This window comes from Oncorhynchus masou, unplaced genomic scaffold, assembly GCF_036934945.1.
Source record: "Oncorhynchus masou masou isolate Uvic2021 unplaced genomic scaffold, UVic_Omas_1.1 unplaced_scaffold_2411, whole genome shotgun sequence".
NCBI classification, from domain to species: Eukaryota; Metazoa; Chordata; class Actinopteri; order Salmoniformes; family Salmonidae; genus Oncorhynchus; species Oncorhynchus masou.
In genome coordinates, this window is record NW_027016839.1 from 8,275 (window position 1) to 28,613 (window position 20,339).

Here is a 20,339-nt window from a genome sequence, read left to right on the forward strand (position 1 = left end):
GTGGTGGATTGATCTCTGTAGCACCACACCTTAGTCCCCCTGGGCTGCATGTAGCTGTGTCCTCACTGCCCTGCACCCGGGGGAGGCAGGTGGAGGGACTTTAGGAGGGAGGCGGTCATGGGGGTTAGGGTCAGGGTAATGTGGTTACAAGCTCAGTTAACTGCTCCAATCCAATCGTTCTTGATTAGGGGTTGTTGCATCATTTTACCCACTCCAGGGCAGACAGACCACCACTCTTTCCTCCCACGCTACCCCTCCTTTAGTCTAGTTATTCACCCTCTCCCTCCTGTAGTATCTTCCCCCCTTTCTCTAATATCTCCCCCTCCCCCAGTATCTTCCCCCTTTCTCCTCTAGTCTTTCACCCATTTCACTCTCTATCTCTCCCCTCCTCTCTCTCTCCCTCTTATATCCCCCTCATATCTTTCTCCCCATCTCTCTCCCTCTAATATCTTCCCCCTCTCTCTCCCTCTAATATCTTCCCTCCCCTATCCCCCCTCTCTCCTCTAGTATCTCCCCTCATATCTTCTCCCCATCTCTCTTCTCTAGTATCTCCACCCTCCTCCTTCAATGTGCAGCCTAGGCCTAAGGGGGAGACCCATCCCATCGATCATGGCCAATTACCACAGCAACCCTCTCAGGACAGTACAGTGACAGTCAGCCCTGGGTTCAAATACTATTTGAAAATCACTTCAAATTCTTTATTTGAGGGTTATTGAGCTTGCCTGGCGCAATGGAACCAGTAGAATAGTCGCACAGCTGTAAACCCAGTCCATCTAGAACCGCAGGCAGGCCAAATCAACAGTTAAGTATTTGAAAGATTTCAAAGAATATTTGAACCCAGGTCTGCTGTCTACAGATCTCCAATAACCTCTCGCCTACTATATACTACACTTTATGAGTCCTCTGAGTATAATGGAGAGGATGGCTGAGAGATCAGTTGCTTAATCCCCATAGGACAATGATATGGAGGGGGTCACCATCTGGAAAATGACAGTGGCTGCATCTGAAATCCCACCCTATTCCCTGTATAGCGTACTACTTTATACCAGGGGCCAGAGGGCCAACCAACCGATCTCTCCACAATCATCAAGATTTCCATTTCAAATCAAATTTGATTTGTCACATGCTTTGTAAACAACAGGTGTAGGCCAACAGTGAAATGCTGACTGATGGGCCCTTCCCAACCACGCTGAGAGAACAAAAGAAATAGAAAAAAAATGAGAAAAAAAGCCAAAACAACTCAGACATAGCCAACCTTGTCATGTACCAAGCTCAGAGTTTCCAAATGTTTTTCTCCTATTCAAAGGGAGGAATCCTCTAGCCCTCGCTCTGCTGTGACAGCCATCACTATTAACATTGAACATAATGAACATAATGAACATCAACGCAAAACTCTATTTCTTAATAGTTAATGGCTCTTTACCCCCATCTAGTGGTTGGTTGCATGGTTGACTTTGAAACAGTACAATATAGAATTCAAGTTTGGATATTCTGTCATTTGCACCTTTAAAGGGAAAGATTCACCCATTTTGATTGTTATATTGTTTTTGTGCATCTCTGAGCAATGTTCTATCTATGCTGGAAGTTAATAGGAATACAGCTTTTTGATCATGAAAACCTATATCATACATGTCCAGGGTTGGGTAGGTTACTTTCTAAATGTAATCAGTTAGTTACTAGTTATCTGTGAAAAATTGTAATCAGTAACAATTTTGGATTACCCAAACTCGGTAACGTAATCTGATTACATTCTGTTACTTTTAGTTTACTTTCTCCTTAAGAGGCATTAGAAGAAGACAAATGTATGTTACCAATTGATTTATCCTGAAATAGATGTTGTTCAATGTTAGTTTACATAGCTGGCCATATATGGATGTAAAGTGTTACTTTATGGGTTGGTTGTGTCGGCTTCTTCTAACCCATCGCTTTCTACTACATATATGATTCAATTATATCTTTACATTGAAAACCAAAGTATATCAGAATTCCAGTCATTCCAATAAATGTTATACTCCTTGATCTTCAAGAATAGGACTTGGAAATATGGAATAATAGATTAGGCAAATTGTTTTAACTTGAGCTACGGACTTATTAGCCAACCCTACTCTGTTTATGATTTTGTTGTCAACGAGGACTGATTTGGCTCATTGATTCGAGTTGAGCTCAGGGAATGGCATGCTTTGAGCACTACTGAAAAGTGCTATTTTCATGTGAAAAATGAATGCCATATGCTGCATTTGCTATAGGCCTATTGTTAACCTTGTCGGTGACACTTTGATATCTTGATAATATGCAGCTGTTTAAAGGGCAAATCCACAGATTAAAATGGACACCCCGCCTGTTTTGGTTGAGGGATGGGCCTGGAGAAATGTAACCACTCAGATTAATAGACAGAGCTATGGATGCAAGGACTGACGATCCATGATATAACAATGTTTTTAACCATGTTGAGGTTATATACAGTGTGTGTTTACATTTACAATGTTCATAAACATTGGAATAAAACAAGCTAATATTTTGGGTTCTAAACTCATGAGGCATTTATAAATTATACTTTTTTTAAATCAATGGATAGATCATTCTAATTTATAAATCCAAAAATGGATGTAGCCACTACAGATTGCCCCTTTAAGTCTATCAAAGGTGTACAAGTTCAAGCAAGTGTCCATTAGGACAATGGATATATTTTTTAATTATCAACATGAATTACATTAAGCAATAAAAGCCACACTTTTATTCCATAGGCTTGGATCCGCACTTGTTGCAAGAGCACATTTTTCATTGGCTGTCCACTGGTTTCAAAAACAATGATGAATAGGCAATTTAAATGTATCGAATTCAACCATTATTGGGTTAAAATATTTAGATGAGTGAACAGCCACCCACAACCCGTAAAGTGCTAAATGAGAGTAGCAGTGTGATTTCGCATCAATGTGCTATGTAGCTATCAATAATAAGTGATATCCGTATCGCCGTAGACTACACCACTGCTGTCATCCTTACCTCCAAGTGTTTATTCAAGTTGGTTGCTGACAGCAGTCGCACAATTGGAAGACAGCTTGGACAGTAGCCTACAAAAAGACAATTCCTTTCTTTTCCCACGATCCATCAAACACATTTGGTGTGTCAAGAAACACACTTCAAGTGAACCTTTTTTCAATGCTGATTTGAATGTCATTGACAAAAACAGAAGTGTCAAAGATTTTTCGAAAATATCCTTTCGGAATTTAAAAGTAATCCTCGAAGTAAACATCTCGTTTTTCAAAAGTATATAATCTGATTACAATATTTTGCGGGTAATGTGACGGATTACAGGTAGTTTTTGTAGTCCCTTATATGTAACTGATTACATATACGCCATTACTCCCCAAAACTGCATGTCAGATTTCAATACTGGCTGTTGTCATAACGTGGGAGGTTGCGGTATTCCTACACCGAGAAATCTGTAATTTAACAGAGGCTCTATTTGTCCGCCTCTTTAGTCCAGGGTGTCGTTGCGAATGTTACACTGCGAGCCCCTGGTGAGATTTTAAGACTCCTACATGATAGTTGGTTTAGGCGATTTTACAGCTAGCTAGCTACTTCACATGCTAATATTAACTTTAGTATTATTGTATGTAGCTACGTTTACTAGCTTGCTACCTATAGCTCGCCAACCAGCCCATAGAGCGTTGCATGTTTTGTAGTTGACTTGAGCTGCAACAGATTTCCACATGTTGCTACCAACCTTGTAAAGACAAAATAAATACTTGTTCACAAAAAAACATTCTAACAGTGTTATTTAACACTGTAAATAAAAGGAATTGTGGTTTTGGGTGAATTGCTGTGTAAATGCTAGAAACTTGATACTTGGTCTGGAGGACAAATTGAATTGTGGAATAATAATTGTCATTAACTATAACACATTGACAAGGACTGTATAGAGACACTTAATTGTTGAACCGCAGAATATGAAGGTATATTGCCTTTAATTCGAGTAAATAGATTGTGTATTACTTCAGATGTGCATTTTTTGATGGAGAACCAATGAACCGCAATAGTCTGCTGCCCTCTTGTGGACAAAACCCACAATTTCACTTTCAAAAAACACCTCCATACTCAGGAAATGGTGTTTATTCATAAGATACCATTTTAAAATGACATGAATTGGATGACTCTTTGATAAAACACTCCTTTGGCTCCCAAAGGTAGGTGTGTGTGTGGGCGAGTTTGTTTTGCATAGCCCTGTGCACACGGGTGGTTAAAGATTTCACTTTAGGACCAATGGTCTAATATGTAAACCCAGGGCACCAGGCAATGCAAAACAAACTCACCCTGTGTGTGCACGCATACGTATGGACTCTGGTGGTCCACCCAGGTTGGGTCTCTAAGCCATCAGCCCAAGGGGGGGCCAGTAGGGTAGGGCTACGTTCAAATACCCACACTAACATCACTTAGAACGGAGCAATGTACCATGGAATGCTAGTGTGGGTACTGGAACAGCCATACAGGTGTCAGGGCTTGAGGAGGATGGATATGGAGGTCTCTGATGGCGGGAGGGTTTGGTCCTTTAGTCGTCCAGGAAGAAGTAGTTCCCACTCTTCTTCTGTTCACAATCCTAGATATACAACATATAGATTGGGTTACAGAGGAGCCACAATCCTAGATATACAACAGGTGAGAGCAAATAAAATAAAATGGAGTGATGTTGAATGAAATGACTGAAAGTCAATACGTTTACTAAAAGCACAAAAGGGATGTAAATAAAAATGTAGGTTTTAAACACTCAATAGAGGTCGACCGATTATGATTTTAACACCGATACCGATTATTGGAGGACAAAAAAAGCCGATACCGATTAATCGGACAATTTTTAAAATGTATTTGTAATGACAATTACAACAATACTGAATGAACACTTACTTTAACTTAATATAATACATAAATAAAATCAATTTAGCCTCAAATAAATAATGAAACATGTTCAATTTGGTTTAAATAATGCAAAAACAAAGTGTTGGAGAAGAAAGTAAAAGTGCAATAGGTGCCATGTAAAAAAGCTAACATTTAAGTTCCTTGCTCAGAACATGAGAACATATGAAAGCTGGTGGTTCCTTTTAACAGTCTTCAATATTCCCAGGTAAGAAGTTTTAGGTTGTAGTTACAGGAATTATAGGACTCTCTATACCATTTGTATTTCATATACCTTTGGATGTTTTTATAGTAATTTTAGTATTGCCAGTGTAACAGTATAACTTCTGTACCTCTCTCGCTCCTACCTGGGCTCGAACCAGGAACACAACAGCCACCCTCGAAGCAGCGTTAACCATGCAGAGCAAGGGGAACAACTACTCCAAGTCTCAGAGCGAGTGACGTTTAAAATGCTATTAGCGTGCACCCCGCTAACCATTTCACATCACATCGTTACACCAGCCTAATCTCAGGAGTTGATAGGCTTGAAGTCAAACAGCAGAGCTGCTGGCAAAACACACAAAAGTGCTGTTTGAATGAATGCTTATGAGCCTGCTGCTGCCTACCACCGCTCAGTCAGACTGCTCTATCAAATCAGACTTAATTATAACATAACACAGAAATATGAGCCGTAGGTCATTAATATGGTAGAACGGAAACTATCATCTCGAAAAAACAAGACGTTTATTCTTTCAGTGAAATACGGGACCGTTCCGTATTTTATCTAACGGTGGCATCCATCAGTCTAAATATTCCTGTTACATTGCACAACCTTTAATGTCATAACTACGTAAAATTCTGGCAAATTAATTCGCAACGAGCCAGGCGGTCCAAACTGTTGCATATACTCTGCGTGCAATGGATGCTAGAGAAGTGACACAATTTCACCTGGTTAATATTGCCTGCTAACCTGGATTTCTTTTAGCCAAATATGCAGGTTTAAAAATATATACTTCTGTGTATTGATGTTAAGAAAGGCATTGACAGTCCTTTTTCGCAGATGCCGCACTGCATCGATTATATGCAACACAGGACACGCTAGATAAACTAGTAATATTGATTATGATTGATGAAGTTTAATGCTAGCTAGCAACTTACTTTGGCTTCTTACTGCATTCGCGTAACAGGCAGGCTCCTCGTGAGGCAGGTGGTTAGAGTGTTGGACTAGTTTACCCAAAAGGTTGCAAGATTGAATCCCGGAGCTGACAAGGTAAAAATCTGTCGTTCTGCCACTGAACAAGGCAGTTAACCCACCGTTCCTAGGCCGTCATTGAAAATAAGAATTTGTTCTTAACTGACTTGCCTAGTTAAATAAAGATTAAATAAAAGGTGTAAAAAAAAATGTATATATTTTTTTTAATCGGCATCCAAAATTACCGATTTCCGATGGTTATGTACTTGAAAATCAGCCCTAATTAAATCGACCATTCCGATTAAAATCGGTCGACTTCTACCCTGTACCTTTATGGAATTCATCTTGTTGATCCTTGGTCGGAAGTTGTTGGGGTCTCTCCTGAACGTTATCTCCAGCTGTGATAGAAACTTGTTCATCCCTGCGAGTAAGGTCTGTGGCCTGAGAGGTCAAAAGATGACGGGCCCGTGTTACACAGTTGCTTAAGAGCTAAACATCTGTCTTGTCATGAAAATACCACATTGTCAGACTGTCAAATCCTGACTGAAATTGATGTTCCAGTTTGCTTACAAATGAACCAATAAGCAGTTTGAAAGAGCTAAGAGTTCCATCAAGTTAGAGGAAGAAAACAATAGCCACCACAGATAAGAACATCAGATATTAAAAGCCACCACAGATAAGAACAGCAGACGTCATGCTGCTGGGTAAATCAGTGGATGAGACTCATGCCAAATGAATGTGGAAGGTTAACGTACGTGTTGGCAGCGGTGCTTCGCGAGGGAATACCGTCAAACACAATGACGCGGTCAGCCAGATAGGTGGCCATGATGAAGTCGTGCTCCACCACAAACGCAGTCTTCTTGGCGTGGAGGATGAATCTACAAACAATGAATGTATCAAAATCAATGGCGTCCATTAAGGTTTGGGAGGTTGTAGGGTTTCTGTATTTCCTGTCAAACAACATATTCAGGGTTTGTGAATGGTACTGCTGTGAGCAATGTACAGCACGAGGTGGATCGCTTTGCTGGAGGTAGAAGTTCACCCCACCCTAACCACAGATCTAGGATCAGAGTGTGTGTGTTTACCTTTTGATGACCTTGGCACACACAAGACGCTGCTCAGAGTCCAGGTAGGCGGAGGGCTCGTCTATCAGGTAGACATCAGCTGGTTTCCCCAGACACAGGGCCATGGCCACCCTCTGCAACTCTCCTCCAGACAGGTTCTGGACCTACAGAGACAAGCAGTGGGGTGTTCATTAGACACCAAACGGAGGAAAACGGACTGAAACAGGGAGTACCTGGACATGTCCAATAAGAAATGCTTGCTTTCATTCTCTGGTCCAGTGTGTATGGTATGTATGGGGCGGCAGGGTCGCCTAGTGGTTAGAGCGTTGGACTAGTAAACGAAAGGTTGCAAGTTCAATCCCCAAGCTGACAAGGTACAAATCTGTCGTTCTGCCCCTGTACAAGGCAGTTGTTCCTAGGCCGTCAATGAAGGAAAGTAGGAAAGTGATTTGCATTAGACATGTTTTATTCTGTTTTAAATGGACAAGTTAAGGAAGTAGTTGCTCATCGTTGCAAAACATTCAATGAGAACTGAACACAACCCAGAAAGCACAACTTACGTCCTGGTCGATGATGCTCTCAATCTGCATAGGCTTCATGACGTCAGTCACAAACTGGGGGTGAGTATAGGCGTCTCGGATCTTCTCATGGAGCAGAGCCCGCACACTACCCTACGGACAGAGGACATGAGGAAGTTAGTCAGGGGCTGAGGGGCACACTACCCTACAGACAGAGGACATGAGGAAGTCCTCATGAGATGAGGGGCAGGTGTCTGTGTTAGAGGTGTGTAGTTGTCAAGGCAGTGACTGGTTGGTACCTACTTTGAATTTGGGACTGATCTTTTGGGGTTTGTAGCTGACGTTCAGGATAGGCACTTCCCCTTTGGAAGTAATAAAAAATGTTTAGGAAAAATGGACAGTGTACAAAACAATAAAAATACCTACCTAATATTGTGTTGCACCACCCCCTTTAGCCATCAAACCAGTCCTACTTCAATATTTTGTCTTGCCCATTCACCCTCTGAAAGGCACACACAATCCATGTCTCAATTTTCTTAAGGCTTAAAAATCCTTATTTAACCTGTCTCTTCCCCTTCATCTACACTGATTGAAGTGGATTTAACAAGTGACATCAATAAGGGATCATAGCTTTCACCTGGATTCTTTGTCACGGAAAGAGCAGGTGTTCCTAATGTTTTATACACTCAGTGTATATTAGAGTACATTGTTCCAGCAATTAGACGATGTGAAGAGGAACTAAAATTTGTCAATATGTTATTTACCCCCTTCATCTGGTTTCAGACGGCCAGCCAGCATTCTGATGAACGTGGTTTTGCCCGTCCCTGAAAGAGAGGATTTAGAAATAACACTCATTATATGGAACTTGGTTGATAAAAGACACACACACACCCCTCCCCCGCCTACTCACCATTCTCTCCCAGCATGACCATGATCTCAGAGTCAGTGAACTCTCCTTCCAGGATCTCCAGGGCAAAGTCTCCCATGTTCTTCTTCATGTGGGGGTACTGGTAGTGGCACATCCTCTTGATCTCCTCCTCGTTGGCCGTCTCCGCCACCTAGTGTTGTATTAGTACATTATTATGAACTGGACGGTTCGAGCCCTGAATGCTGATTGGCTCAAAGACCACATACCACGGGTAAGACAAAAAACATATACTTTTTACTACTCTAACTACGTTGGTAACCAGTTTATAATACCAATAAGGCACCTCTGGGGTTTGTGGCACTGCGTTGCGTCGTGCATAAGAACAGCCCTTTGCCGTGGTATATTGGCCATATGCCACATATCATCAGGCTTAATTGTATCACATTACCTTGAACACCAGCGATATCTCCCTGAAGCGCAGATTCTCCGTGGGCACATAGCCGTCCAGGAAGATGTTGATGCCTGGAGAAAGGAGCGGAGGAGGCCTGGGGTTAGAGGTGAAGTAGTCAAGTGAACAGGACAGGTGTGCATTGGGAAGATATCCATTGGTTGTGGTGATATGCTCCACTGACAGATTGTGAAAAGCTGTGTTACCATTTGGAGGGTAAGTGACAGAGGGGTGGTCTATGGGGTGCTGCGCTAGGCTACGGCCTTAAGGCTTTGAAATGTCTGTACCAGTTGGCTTTGCAGCAGACCGATTAGAGTTAGTCCCTAGTGGGGCCAGAGTGGGGGTTTACTGTAGCAGAGATCAAGTTGAGACAGATCTTCATTTGTCTTCACAGACGAGACTGTCGCCTGCCATGTACTGAGGATATACTTTATCCATTGATATCAATGCAAATAATAATAATAATAAAGTACACATACCAATAGCCAGGGCGCCATTGTGAATGAAGTAAGAGGGTGGTAAACGTAGTTTCGCCTTCCTGACTCCAAAGGCCACAGTGACCGCTCCATAAGCACTGGACACGCCGTACAGACAGCGTGGTGTTTACGGTGGAGTATGAAGTGTTTAGGGTCCTACCTTCTCTAACTCCAAAGGGCATAGTCACCACTCCATAGGCGCTGGGCACTCCATACAGACAGCAGATGAAGTCAGACAGGTAGTCCAGCACACTCAGGTCGTGTTCCACCACTATGATGTATCTGGGAGAGAGGACAAAATAAGAGTCTACAAGACAAGAAAAGCTGATGGAAGAACAGTGGATAATGTTCAAGTAGGCATAAAACCAAAAGTAAACCAAGTGAAATAGGGAGGAACAACCAGGTTGGTGTTTACTAGGAATAAAGCAGAAAAACTGCCAGGGCAGTACTACCTGAATTTGTCCAATGAGAAACTATGTTTTTTCTTTTTCCGTTGCAAAACGCTTTGCTACTGTATGCCCTTTTGAACAGGACCCATGTCTCTAATGAGAGCATCATGTAATGTAACAGACCTGTCTGGGGAGATGAGGGAGCGGATGGTGACGGCTGCTCTTAGACGTTGCTTAACATCCAGGTAACTGGACGGCTGTCGAACATGAAGCTGGAAGGAACCACATAAAGAGAGCCGCGTTAAGAACCACAACAACAGTCTTGGACGGCTTCCGCTGAAGCTGTTGACTTACATGTCTGCTCTCTGGATGCAGACCACAGCGATGGCAAAGCGTTGCAGCTCTCCTCCTGATAGGTCCTCCACATTCCTCTCCCTGAGATGAGTCAGATCTGGGACAGGAGAGAGATTAAATAATCTGCTGGCCAAATTGTATATTTTACTGACAACTTGACTGTAGAAGTGGGTCAAAAGTATAGGTCGACCGATTAATCGGAATGGCCGATTAATTAGGGCCGATTTCAAGCTTTCATAACAATCGTTAATCGGCATTTTTGGACACCGATCATGGCCGATTACATTGCACTCCACGAGGAGACTGCGTGGCAGGCCGACTACCTGTTATGTGAGTGCAGCAAGGAGCCACGGTAAGGTGCTAGCTAGCATTAAACTTAGCTTATATAAAAATCAATCTTAACATAATCACTAGTTAACTACACAAGGTTGATGATATTACTGGTTTATCTAGCATGTCCTGCGTTGCATATATTCGTTGCAGTGCCTGTTAATTCAATGATAAATTTCAGCCTACTTCGCCAAATGGGTGATTTAACAAGTGCATTCAAGGAAAAAAGCACTGTCGTTGCACCAATGTGTACCTAACCATAAACACCAATGCCCTTCTTAAAATCAATACACAAGTATATATATTTTTAAACCTGCATATTTAGTTAACATTGCCTGCTAACATGAATTTATTTTAACTAGGGAAATTGTGTCACTTCTCTTGCGTTTTGGGCAAGCAAAGTCAGGGTATACGCAGCAGTTTGGGCCGCCTAGCTCGTTGCGAACTGTGTGAAGACCATTTCTTCCTAACAAAGACCGCAATTAATTTGCCAGAATTGTCCAAAATTATGACATAACTTTGAAGGTTGTGTAACGTAACAGCAATATTTAGAGACTTATGGATGCCACCCGTTAGATAAAATACATAACAGTTCCGTATTTCACTAAAAGAATAAACATTTTGTTTTTGAAATGATAGTTTCCGGATTTGACCATATATATAACCTAAGGCTCGTATTTCTGTTTGTTATTATATTATAATTAAGTCTATGATTTGATAGAGCAGTCTGACTGAGCGGTGGTAGGCAGCAACAGGCTTGTAAGCATTCATTCAAACAGCACTTTCCTGCATTTGCCAGCAGCTCTTCAAGCATTGTGCTGTTTATGACTTGAAGCCTATCAACTCCCAAGATTAGCCTGGCAATACTAAAGTACCTATTAGAACATCCAATAGTCAAAGGTATATGAAATACAAATGGTATAGAGAAATAGTCCAATAATAACTACAACCTCTTACCTGGGAATATTAAAAGACTCAGGTTAAAAGGAACTTGAACGTTAACTTTTTACATGGCACCTATTGCACTTTTACTTTCTTCTCCAACACTTTGTTTTTGCATTATTTAAACCAAATTGAACAGGTTTCATTATTTATTTGAGACTAAATTGATTTTATTGATCTATTATATTAAGTTAAAATAGTGTTTATTCAGTATTGTTGTAATTGTCAATTCAGTATTGTTGTAATTGTCATTATTACAAATATATCTAAAAAAATAATTTGGGCGATTAATCAGGATCGGCTTTTTTTGGTCCTCCTATCGGCATTGAAAATTCATAATCGGTCAACCTCTAGTCAAAGGGATTTTTTTTTTTAAACAAATGGAAAGAGTTAGGATTACACACAAATTATAGACAAGGTGAGAAACCAATCTAAACATACCGAGCTGCTCACAGACGATGGTCTCAGTCTTGGAGTCGTCTTTCCTGCTCAGAATGGAGCCCACAGTCCCCTAGTGGCAGAACACAGCACTACTGTTAGCCCATCAGACAACAATTCTGTACAGATCTGTGTATCTGGAACGCACCAATTCTATCCCCGCATTAATTTCTACAGGCCTAAACCCACACCCACAGGCTTGACTGACCTTGACAGTCTTGGGGATCTGGTCGACGTACTGGGGCTTGACGATGGCTTTCAGGTCATCCTCCAGGATCTTGGTGAAGTAGTTCTGGAGCTCAGAGCCACGGAAGTAGGTCAGGATCTCCTGCCAGTCTGGTGGAGCCTGGAGGAACGGGAGAGAATTGAGCTTTTGAAACTAGTGAGAGTGATGGTAACACAGCACAGTGTTTAAGTAACTAGTTGCATTTCTGTAATTTAGCTGACATTGTAAGGTCATTCAGCTGACACTAAAGATATTCTGCGGACCTTATAATTATGCAGAGGGACTTAAGTGACCCTTTAAACATTGTAAAGCCAGATAATGTATTAGACATCTGGCTACATTCTCTAAAAGGCTGTGTCATAAAACGAATAGTTACACACTTACATCGTACTTCCCCAAGTTAGGCTTCTGTTTTCCAGCCAGAATTTTCAGTGCCGTGGATTTCCCGATTCCGTTGGTGCCCACAAGTCCCAGAACCTCTCCAGGTCTGGGAATGGGTAATCTGGAATGGAATATGGCACAAGTACATTCCATGGATTCAAGAGAGAAACAAACATTCATTGAGATTAGGCCTACAGGTCTATGAGACAAACACAGCTCTCTTTACCTTGAAAAGTAACCCACCTATGCAACTTGAAGGAGTTGGCACAGTATCTGTGAGTTGTCTCTTTCTCGAGGTTGCTTGGCAAGTTGACAATAGACAAGGCCCCAAATGGACATTTCTGGAATAAAAAAAGAAGTCAGTGCTAAGTGCTGTGTAATCAGGACTGAAGGACAATGCATAAAGAAAAAACTTTTCTATCAACAGAGGGTCAGTCATTTTGTTACGATTTTACCTTGATACAGATGCCACAACCGATACAGAGCGATTCGGAAATCCACACAATTTTGCTCTGAGCTGTGACTTCTATGCACAGTTTGCCTGCAAGACAAAAAGATTAAAGATGAATGACAATTGAGTCTTGAAAAAAGTCAACATGGACCATTTCAACTGTAGATAATTTGAGGCACTATGGTTTAGGCTACAGCCTCAAGACCTGGAGGAATTAGTTAGTGTATGTGTCAGTGATTTTATAATAGGCCTAGATTATCAAGTACAAGGTTCAGCACAGTAGGAAAGGATGCAACACAAGTCGTACCCATGCGAACCACAGGGCAGCTCTTCTTGCACTCTTGCCGGCATTTCTTTGGCTTGCATTTGTCATGGTTCACAATGGCGATTCTGGTGTTTTTCTCTGACATTCTGCCTGCCTCTTGTCAATTCTTGGCGGCGCAGAATCTCTCCCAGAGTACTGCGATACAGAGATATGGGAGTTTAGATCAGACAAGGGTTAGGGCTGTAGCATCTGCAGAGACAGTGAGTCAGATTAATAACAGTTTGGATGAATGAATACAAATGGCCTGTAAATTACTATTTATTATGAATTTCCATTAGCTGCTGCCAAGGCAGTAGCTACTCTTCCTGGGGTCCAGCAAAATTAAAGCAGTTATACAATTTTAAAAACATTACAATACATTCACAACACATTAAGTGTGTGCCCCAAATCTGGGGAAGGCAAGGGAGAAGAATGTATCTAACTATTTCCATCTCGTATCCATCTCCCACTTCGAGACAAGAAAGCAAGATGGATAACGTTATAACTTAGTAGGTACAACTAGATAACGAGTAACACTGAAATATGAAATGATAGCTATCAGCAAAGAGACTGAGACTAGCTGAGCAGTGTTGATGCCACTGACAGTTTAGCTAGCTACATTAGCAAGTTTGCCAACTAACACGTAGTTTACCCTAGCTAGCTATGTTACCCTAACGGTCACTTCATCCAAATCAGCTGAAAGGCGACACTGTTGGCTATACAAACTAGTTAGCCAGCTTACTAGTATCAGTGACCTATAATTAAACACGTGGTCATTTAACTGGCAGTTATAAACTATCAGTGACCTATAATTAAACACGTGGTCATTTAACTGGTAGTTATAAACTATCAAATTAACGAACAGCTGTCATGTGAAATTATAACAGAGGCGGCTATGATACACTAGCTAGCAAGCCAACGTTAATTCGCTAACGAACAGTGCTGACGTTGGTGCTAGCTCTGTTAGCTAGCCAGCTGGACAAGCAGCCCATTAAAATGTTATTTGACAAGTTTGTCATTAATATAATTTATATATCAATCCAACTCACCCAGAAACACTCTTCGTGTGTTTCTGTCCTCCAGGTATGATACTTTTGGTTTTAAAGTGTCGTTTTACTACGGCGTTTCAAACAACGTGTTCTCAACTGGGACAGAACGCCGGGAGAAAAATGGCGCTCCCATGCGTAAAGTTTAGCGACGTTCAGCCATGCGTCGCTGTGACGTTAGTATCTACGACAATAAAAAGTGGGAGTCGGTTATTTGAGGTGATGGCAAAGTAGAACCATCTGTTAGACATTCATAAAAATAAATTGAAGCGTATTATCAGAAATGTTTAATTGAATTTGTGAGGCCTTCAATGTAAACTCTGGCTGATAATTTTACCTCTGTAAGATACAATGGCTTAATTTCCTGCATGGCCTTAATAAATACAAGTGTATCAATGGGTTCACCATGCCATCAATGAATAAAAGGGAAATATGTTACTTATTGAAACAAGTTATTTTAATTACATAGGCCCATTGATGCTAAGATGTTTATAAATATGAATCATAATATATTTATCATATAGGAACATTTATTTTGAAGGCATCTCTGGCTGCAGTGCAACTGGTGTCTTCAATGTTGTGGCACATACTTGTATCAAAATGCAGAATGAGACAAAGTGAGTATCCTTAAACCACCATAGGCCTACTCAAATCAGACCAAATTTAATTTAATTGGTCACATACACATATTTAGCAGATGTTATTGCGAGTGTAGCAAACGTTTGTGCTCTTAGCTCCAACAGTGCAGAATATCTAAAAATACACAACAATACACACAAATCTAAAACTAAATATAAATATAGAAATATCAGGATGAGCAATGTCATAGTCCGGAGTATATGACCAAAAGTATGTGGACACCTGCTAGTCAAACATCTCATTCCAAAATCATGGATTGAGATGGTCCCTCTTTTGCTGCTATAACAGATTTCACTCTTCTGGGAAGGAAAGTGTATACCAAGTCAGTTGTACAACTGAATGCCTTCAACTGAAACGTGTCTTGCGCATTTAATCCAACCCCTCTGAATCAGAGAGGTGCGGGGGCTGTCTTAATCGACATCCATGTCTACAGCACCCGGGAACAGGGGCAGAACAACAGATGTTTTACCTTGTCAGCTTGGGGATTCAATTCAGCAACCTTTCAGTTACTGGCCCAATGCTCTAACCACTAGGCTACCTGCTGCTAGATGTTGGAACATTTCTGCGGGGGACTTGCCTCCATTCAACCACAAGAGCATTAGTGAGGTCGACACTGATGTTGAGCGATTAGGCCGAGCTCGCAGTAGGCATTCCAATTCATCCCAAAGGTGTTCGATGGGGTTTAGATCAGGGCCCTGTGTAGGCCAGTCAAGTTCTTTCACGCAAATCTTGACAAACCATTTCTGTATGAACCTTGCTTCATGCACAGGGGCATTGTCATGCTGAAACAGGAAAGGGCCTTCTCCAAACTGTTGCCACAAAGTTGGAAGCACAGCATGGTCTAGAATGTCATTGTATGCTGTAGCATTAAGATTTCCCTTCACTGGATCTAAGGGGCCTAGCCCAAAACATGAAAAAGAACCCCAGACCATTATTCCTTCTCCAGCCAACTTTACAGTTGGCACTATGCATTGGGGCAGGTAGCATTCTCCTGGCATCCGCCAAATACAGATTTGTCCGTCGGACTGCCAGATGTTGAAGCGTATATTTTTATAACTATAGAGAACATGTTTCCACTTCTCCAGAGTCCAATGGCGGCGAACTTTACACCACTCCAGCCAATGCTTGGCATAGGGCAAGGTGATCTTAGGCTTGTGTGTGGCTGCTAGGCCATGGAAATCCATTTCATGAAGCTCCAGATGAAAAGTCCTTGTGCTGATGTTGCTTCCAGAGGCAGTTTGGAACTCGGTAGTGAGTGTTGCAAATGAGGACAGGTGATTTTTACACGCTACGCACTTCAGCAGTCGGCGGTCCCGTTCTGTGAGCTTGTGTGGGCTACCACTTCGCGGCTGAGCCATTGTTGCTCCTAGACGTTTCCACTTCACAATAAGAGCACTTAGAGTTGACCAGGGCAGAAATTTGACTAAATGACTTGTTGGAAAGGTGGCATCCTATGATGGTGAAAGTCACCGAGCTCTTCCTTAAGACCATTTTACATCCAATTTGTGTCTATGGAGATTGCATGGCTGTGTGCTTGATTTTATACACTTGTCAGCAACGGGTTTAGCTGAAATATCCGAAATCCACTAATTTGAAGGGGTGTCCACATACTTTTGTATATATAGTGTACATGGGATGTATAGACATTTTGGACAGTATGTGGATAGAATATTTAGTAAATCTGAAGAATACTATATGTAAAGCAATAGTTAAATAGGATGGCCTTGACTAGAATACAGTATATACATATGAAATGGGTAAAACAGTATGTAAACATTATTAAAGTGACCAGTGTGACCATGTCTATGTACATAGGGCAGCAGCCTTTAAGGTGCAGGATTGAGTTACCGGGTGGTAGCCGGCTAGTGACAGTGACTAAGTTCAGGGAAGGGTACTGGGGAGGCCGGCTAGTGATGGCTATTTAACAGTCTATTGGCCTTGAGACAAAATATGTTTTTCAGTCTCTTCGTCCCAGTTTTGATGCACCTGTACTAACCTCGCCTTCTGGATGATGGCGGGGTTAACAGTCAGTGGCTCGGGTGGCTGAGGTCATTGATGATCTTCTTGGCCTTCCTGTGACACCGGGTCCTTGAGGGCAGGCAGTGTGCCTCCGGTGATGCATTGGGAAGACCGCACCAGCATTATTCAACAAATAAAAGACTGGACGACCTGACCAGAGAGGTCCAGGACCTGAAGAACAGCTTGCAGTTCTCCCAGGGTCAGCTCGATGAGTTGAAATAGGAGAACGGCAAGATGACAGCAATCTGTAAGTCATCGAGAGAGGACATCAGTTCTGTATGTGAACCCTTGAATCCATGAAAACATTGACGGATAAATCTCGAGGGACAATCAATACGGATTAACATGGTTGTGAACACAATTGCAGAATCTCCACATGAGACCTGGACGGAGTCTGAGGACAAAGTGAGGGAAAAGATCTCTGAGAAATTGAAGATGGACCACAGGAAGATTGAAGTGGAGTGTGCCCACAGGACTGGAAAACCCACTACCAGCGTAAGTGACAGGCCCAGGCCGATAGTGGTCAAGTTCCTGAGGTTCAAGGACAAGGTACCTGTTCTGGAAAGAGCCAAGAATTTGAGAGGAACATATATATCTTTCTCAACGAGGACTATCCTGAAGCTGTGCGCCAGAAGAGGAAATAACTTTTCCCAGTCATGAAAGCTGCCAGAGCGCATAGGGACATTGCTTACATCTGCTATGACAGGCTCATTGTCCACCCTCCCTCCCAGAAGTCTGGAAGGGATGAGAGAGCCAAGCCTATGGGTTCGTAGTTTCAAGCACACACACACACGCACGCACGCACACACACACACACACACACACACACACACACACACACACACACACACACACACACACACACACACACACACACACACACACACACACACACACACACACACACACACACACACACACACACACACAAACACACACACACACACACATCCTTGCAATACAAGGATATAACATTTATAGAAGAGACAGAAATGCTTATGGGGAGATGTTGCTGTATATATTCAGAGCCATATCCCTGTAATGCTTAGAGAAGATCTTATGAATATTGACAGGTTTTCATCAAGCTGTCCGCTCAAGAGGAAGTTTCTCACTTTAACCAGTGCTTGTAATCTGGTTCAGGTTATTAATCAACCTACCAGGGTGTTTACAAACACGACTGGAACAATATCATGTATCACATTTTTACTAATACGGTAGAACTTTTGTTCTAAAGCTGTATCCGTACCCATTGGATGCAGTGATCACAATTTAGTGACTATATCCAGGAAAGCCAACGTTCCGAAAGCTGGGCCTAAAATAGTGTATAAGAGATCATACAAAATATTTTGATGTGGCTCTTATGTGGATGATGTTAAAAATATTTGTTAGTCTGATGTGATTAATAAGGAGCATCCAGATGCTGATGAATTTAGGAAATGTCTTATTCCAATTATTGATAAACATGCACCTGTTAAGAAACTGACTGTTAGAACTTGTTACGGTTCCATGGATTGATGAGGAAATGAAAAACGTTATGGTTGAAAGAGATGGTGCAAAAGGATTGGCTAATAATTCTGGCTGCTCATCTGACTAGCTGACTTACTGCAAATGGAGAAATTATGAGACTCAACTCAACAAAAGAAGAAGAAACTGTAATATGAAGCCAAGCTTAATGATCAAATCAAATCTAACTTTATTTGTCACATGCAACAAATACAACAAGTGTAGACTTTAACGTGAAATGCTTACTTACAAGCCCTTAACCAATAGTGCAGCTCAAGAAGAGTTAAGAAAATATTTTTACATGTCGGTAGGGGTGAAGTGACTATGCATAGATAATAAACAGTGAGTAGCAGTAGTATACAAAACAAATATACAGGGCGGGGGGGGGGGGGGCGGTCAATGTAAATAGTCCGTTGGCCATTTGATTAATTGTTCAGCAGTCTTATGGTTTGGGGGTAGAAGTTGTTAAGGAGCCTTTTGGTCCTAAAATTGGCGCTCCGGTACTGCTTGCCGTGCGGTAGCAGAGAAAACAGTCTATGACTTGGGTGACTGGAGTCTCTGACAATTTTTGGGGCTTTCCTCTGACTCAGCCTAGTATATAGGTCCTGGATGGCAAGAAGCTTGGCCCCAGTGATGTACTGGGCCGTACGCATTTACCCTCAATAACCTTTTGGTCAGATGCTGAGCAGTTACCATACAGAGACGTGACTCAACCGGTCAGGATGCTCTTGATGGTGCAGCTGTAGAAATGTTGAGGATCTGGGGACGCATGCAAATCTTTTCAGTCTCCTGTGGGGGATAAGGTGTTGTCCTGCCCTCTTCACGACTGTCTTGGTGGGTTTGGATCATGATCGACTCGCCTTTTCCTGTAGTCCACGATCAGCTCCTTTGTCTTGCTCACATTGAGGGAGAGGTTGTTGTCCTGGCACCACACTGCCAGGTCTCTGACCTCTTCCTTATAGGCTGTCTCATCGTTGTCAGTGATCAGGCCTACCACTGTTGTGTCATCAGCAAACTTAATGATGGTGTTGGAGTTGTGTTTGGCCACGCAGTTGTGGGTGAACAGGGAGTACAATAGAGGACTAAGTACACACCCCTGAGGGGCCCCAGTGTTGAGGATCAGCGTGGCATATGTGTGGTTGCCTACCCTTACCACCTGGGGGAGGCCTGTCAGGAAGTCCAGGATCCAGTTGCAGAGGGAGGTGTTTAGTCCCAGCTTAGTGATGAGCTTCGTGGGCACTATGGTGTTGAACGCTGAGCTGTAGTCAATGAACAATGAACAATTTTCATATTCCTTATGTTCAGGTGGGAAAGGGCAGTGTGGAGTGCGATTGAGGTTGTGTCATATGTGGATATGTTGGGGCGGTATGCGAATTGGAGTGGGTCTAGGGTACCCGGGAGGATGCTGTTGATGTGAGCCATGACCAGCCTTTCAAAGCACTTCATGGCTGGTTACACATGTGACATGCTGGTAGAAATGAGGTAAAACTGATTTAAGTTTGCCTGCATTATAGTCCCGGGCCACTGGAGTGCCGCTTCTGGATGAAAATGGTGTTTGACCAAATACAATGCTATTGCTCTGTATTTTTAAATGATTTATTTAACCTTTATTTAACCAGGTAGGCTAGTTGAGAATAAGTTCTCATTTGAAACTGCGACCTGGCCACGATAAAGCATAGCATTTTGACACATACAACAACACAGAGTTACACATGGAATAAACAAAACATAGTCAATAATACAGTAGAAAAAAAGAAAACAAAGTCTATATACAGTGAGTGCAAATGCGGTAAGATAAGGGAGTTAATATAAATAGGCCATGGTGGCGAAGTAATTACAATATAGCAATTAAACACTGGAA

General features: G+C 42.1%; 1 pseudogene; it reads right to left on the bottom strand.

The window, feature by feature from the left end:
* Positions 1 to 4,097: 4,097 nt before the first annotated feature.
* On the bottom strand, positions 4,098 to 13,415 carry LOC135539225 (ATP-binding cassette sub-family E member 1-like; annotated as a pseudogene).
* Positions 13,416 to 20,339: the final 6,924 nt, after the last annotated feature.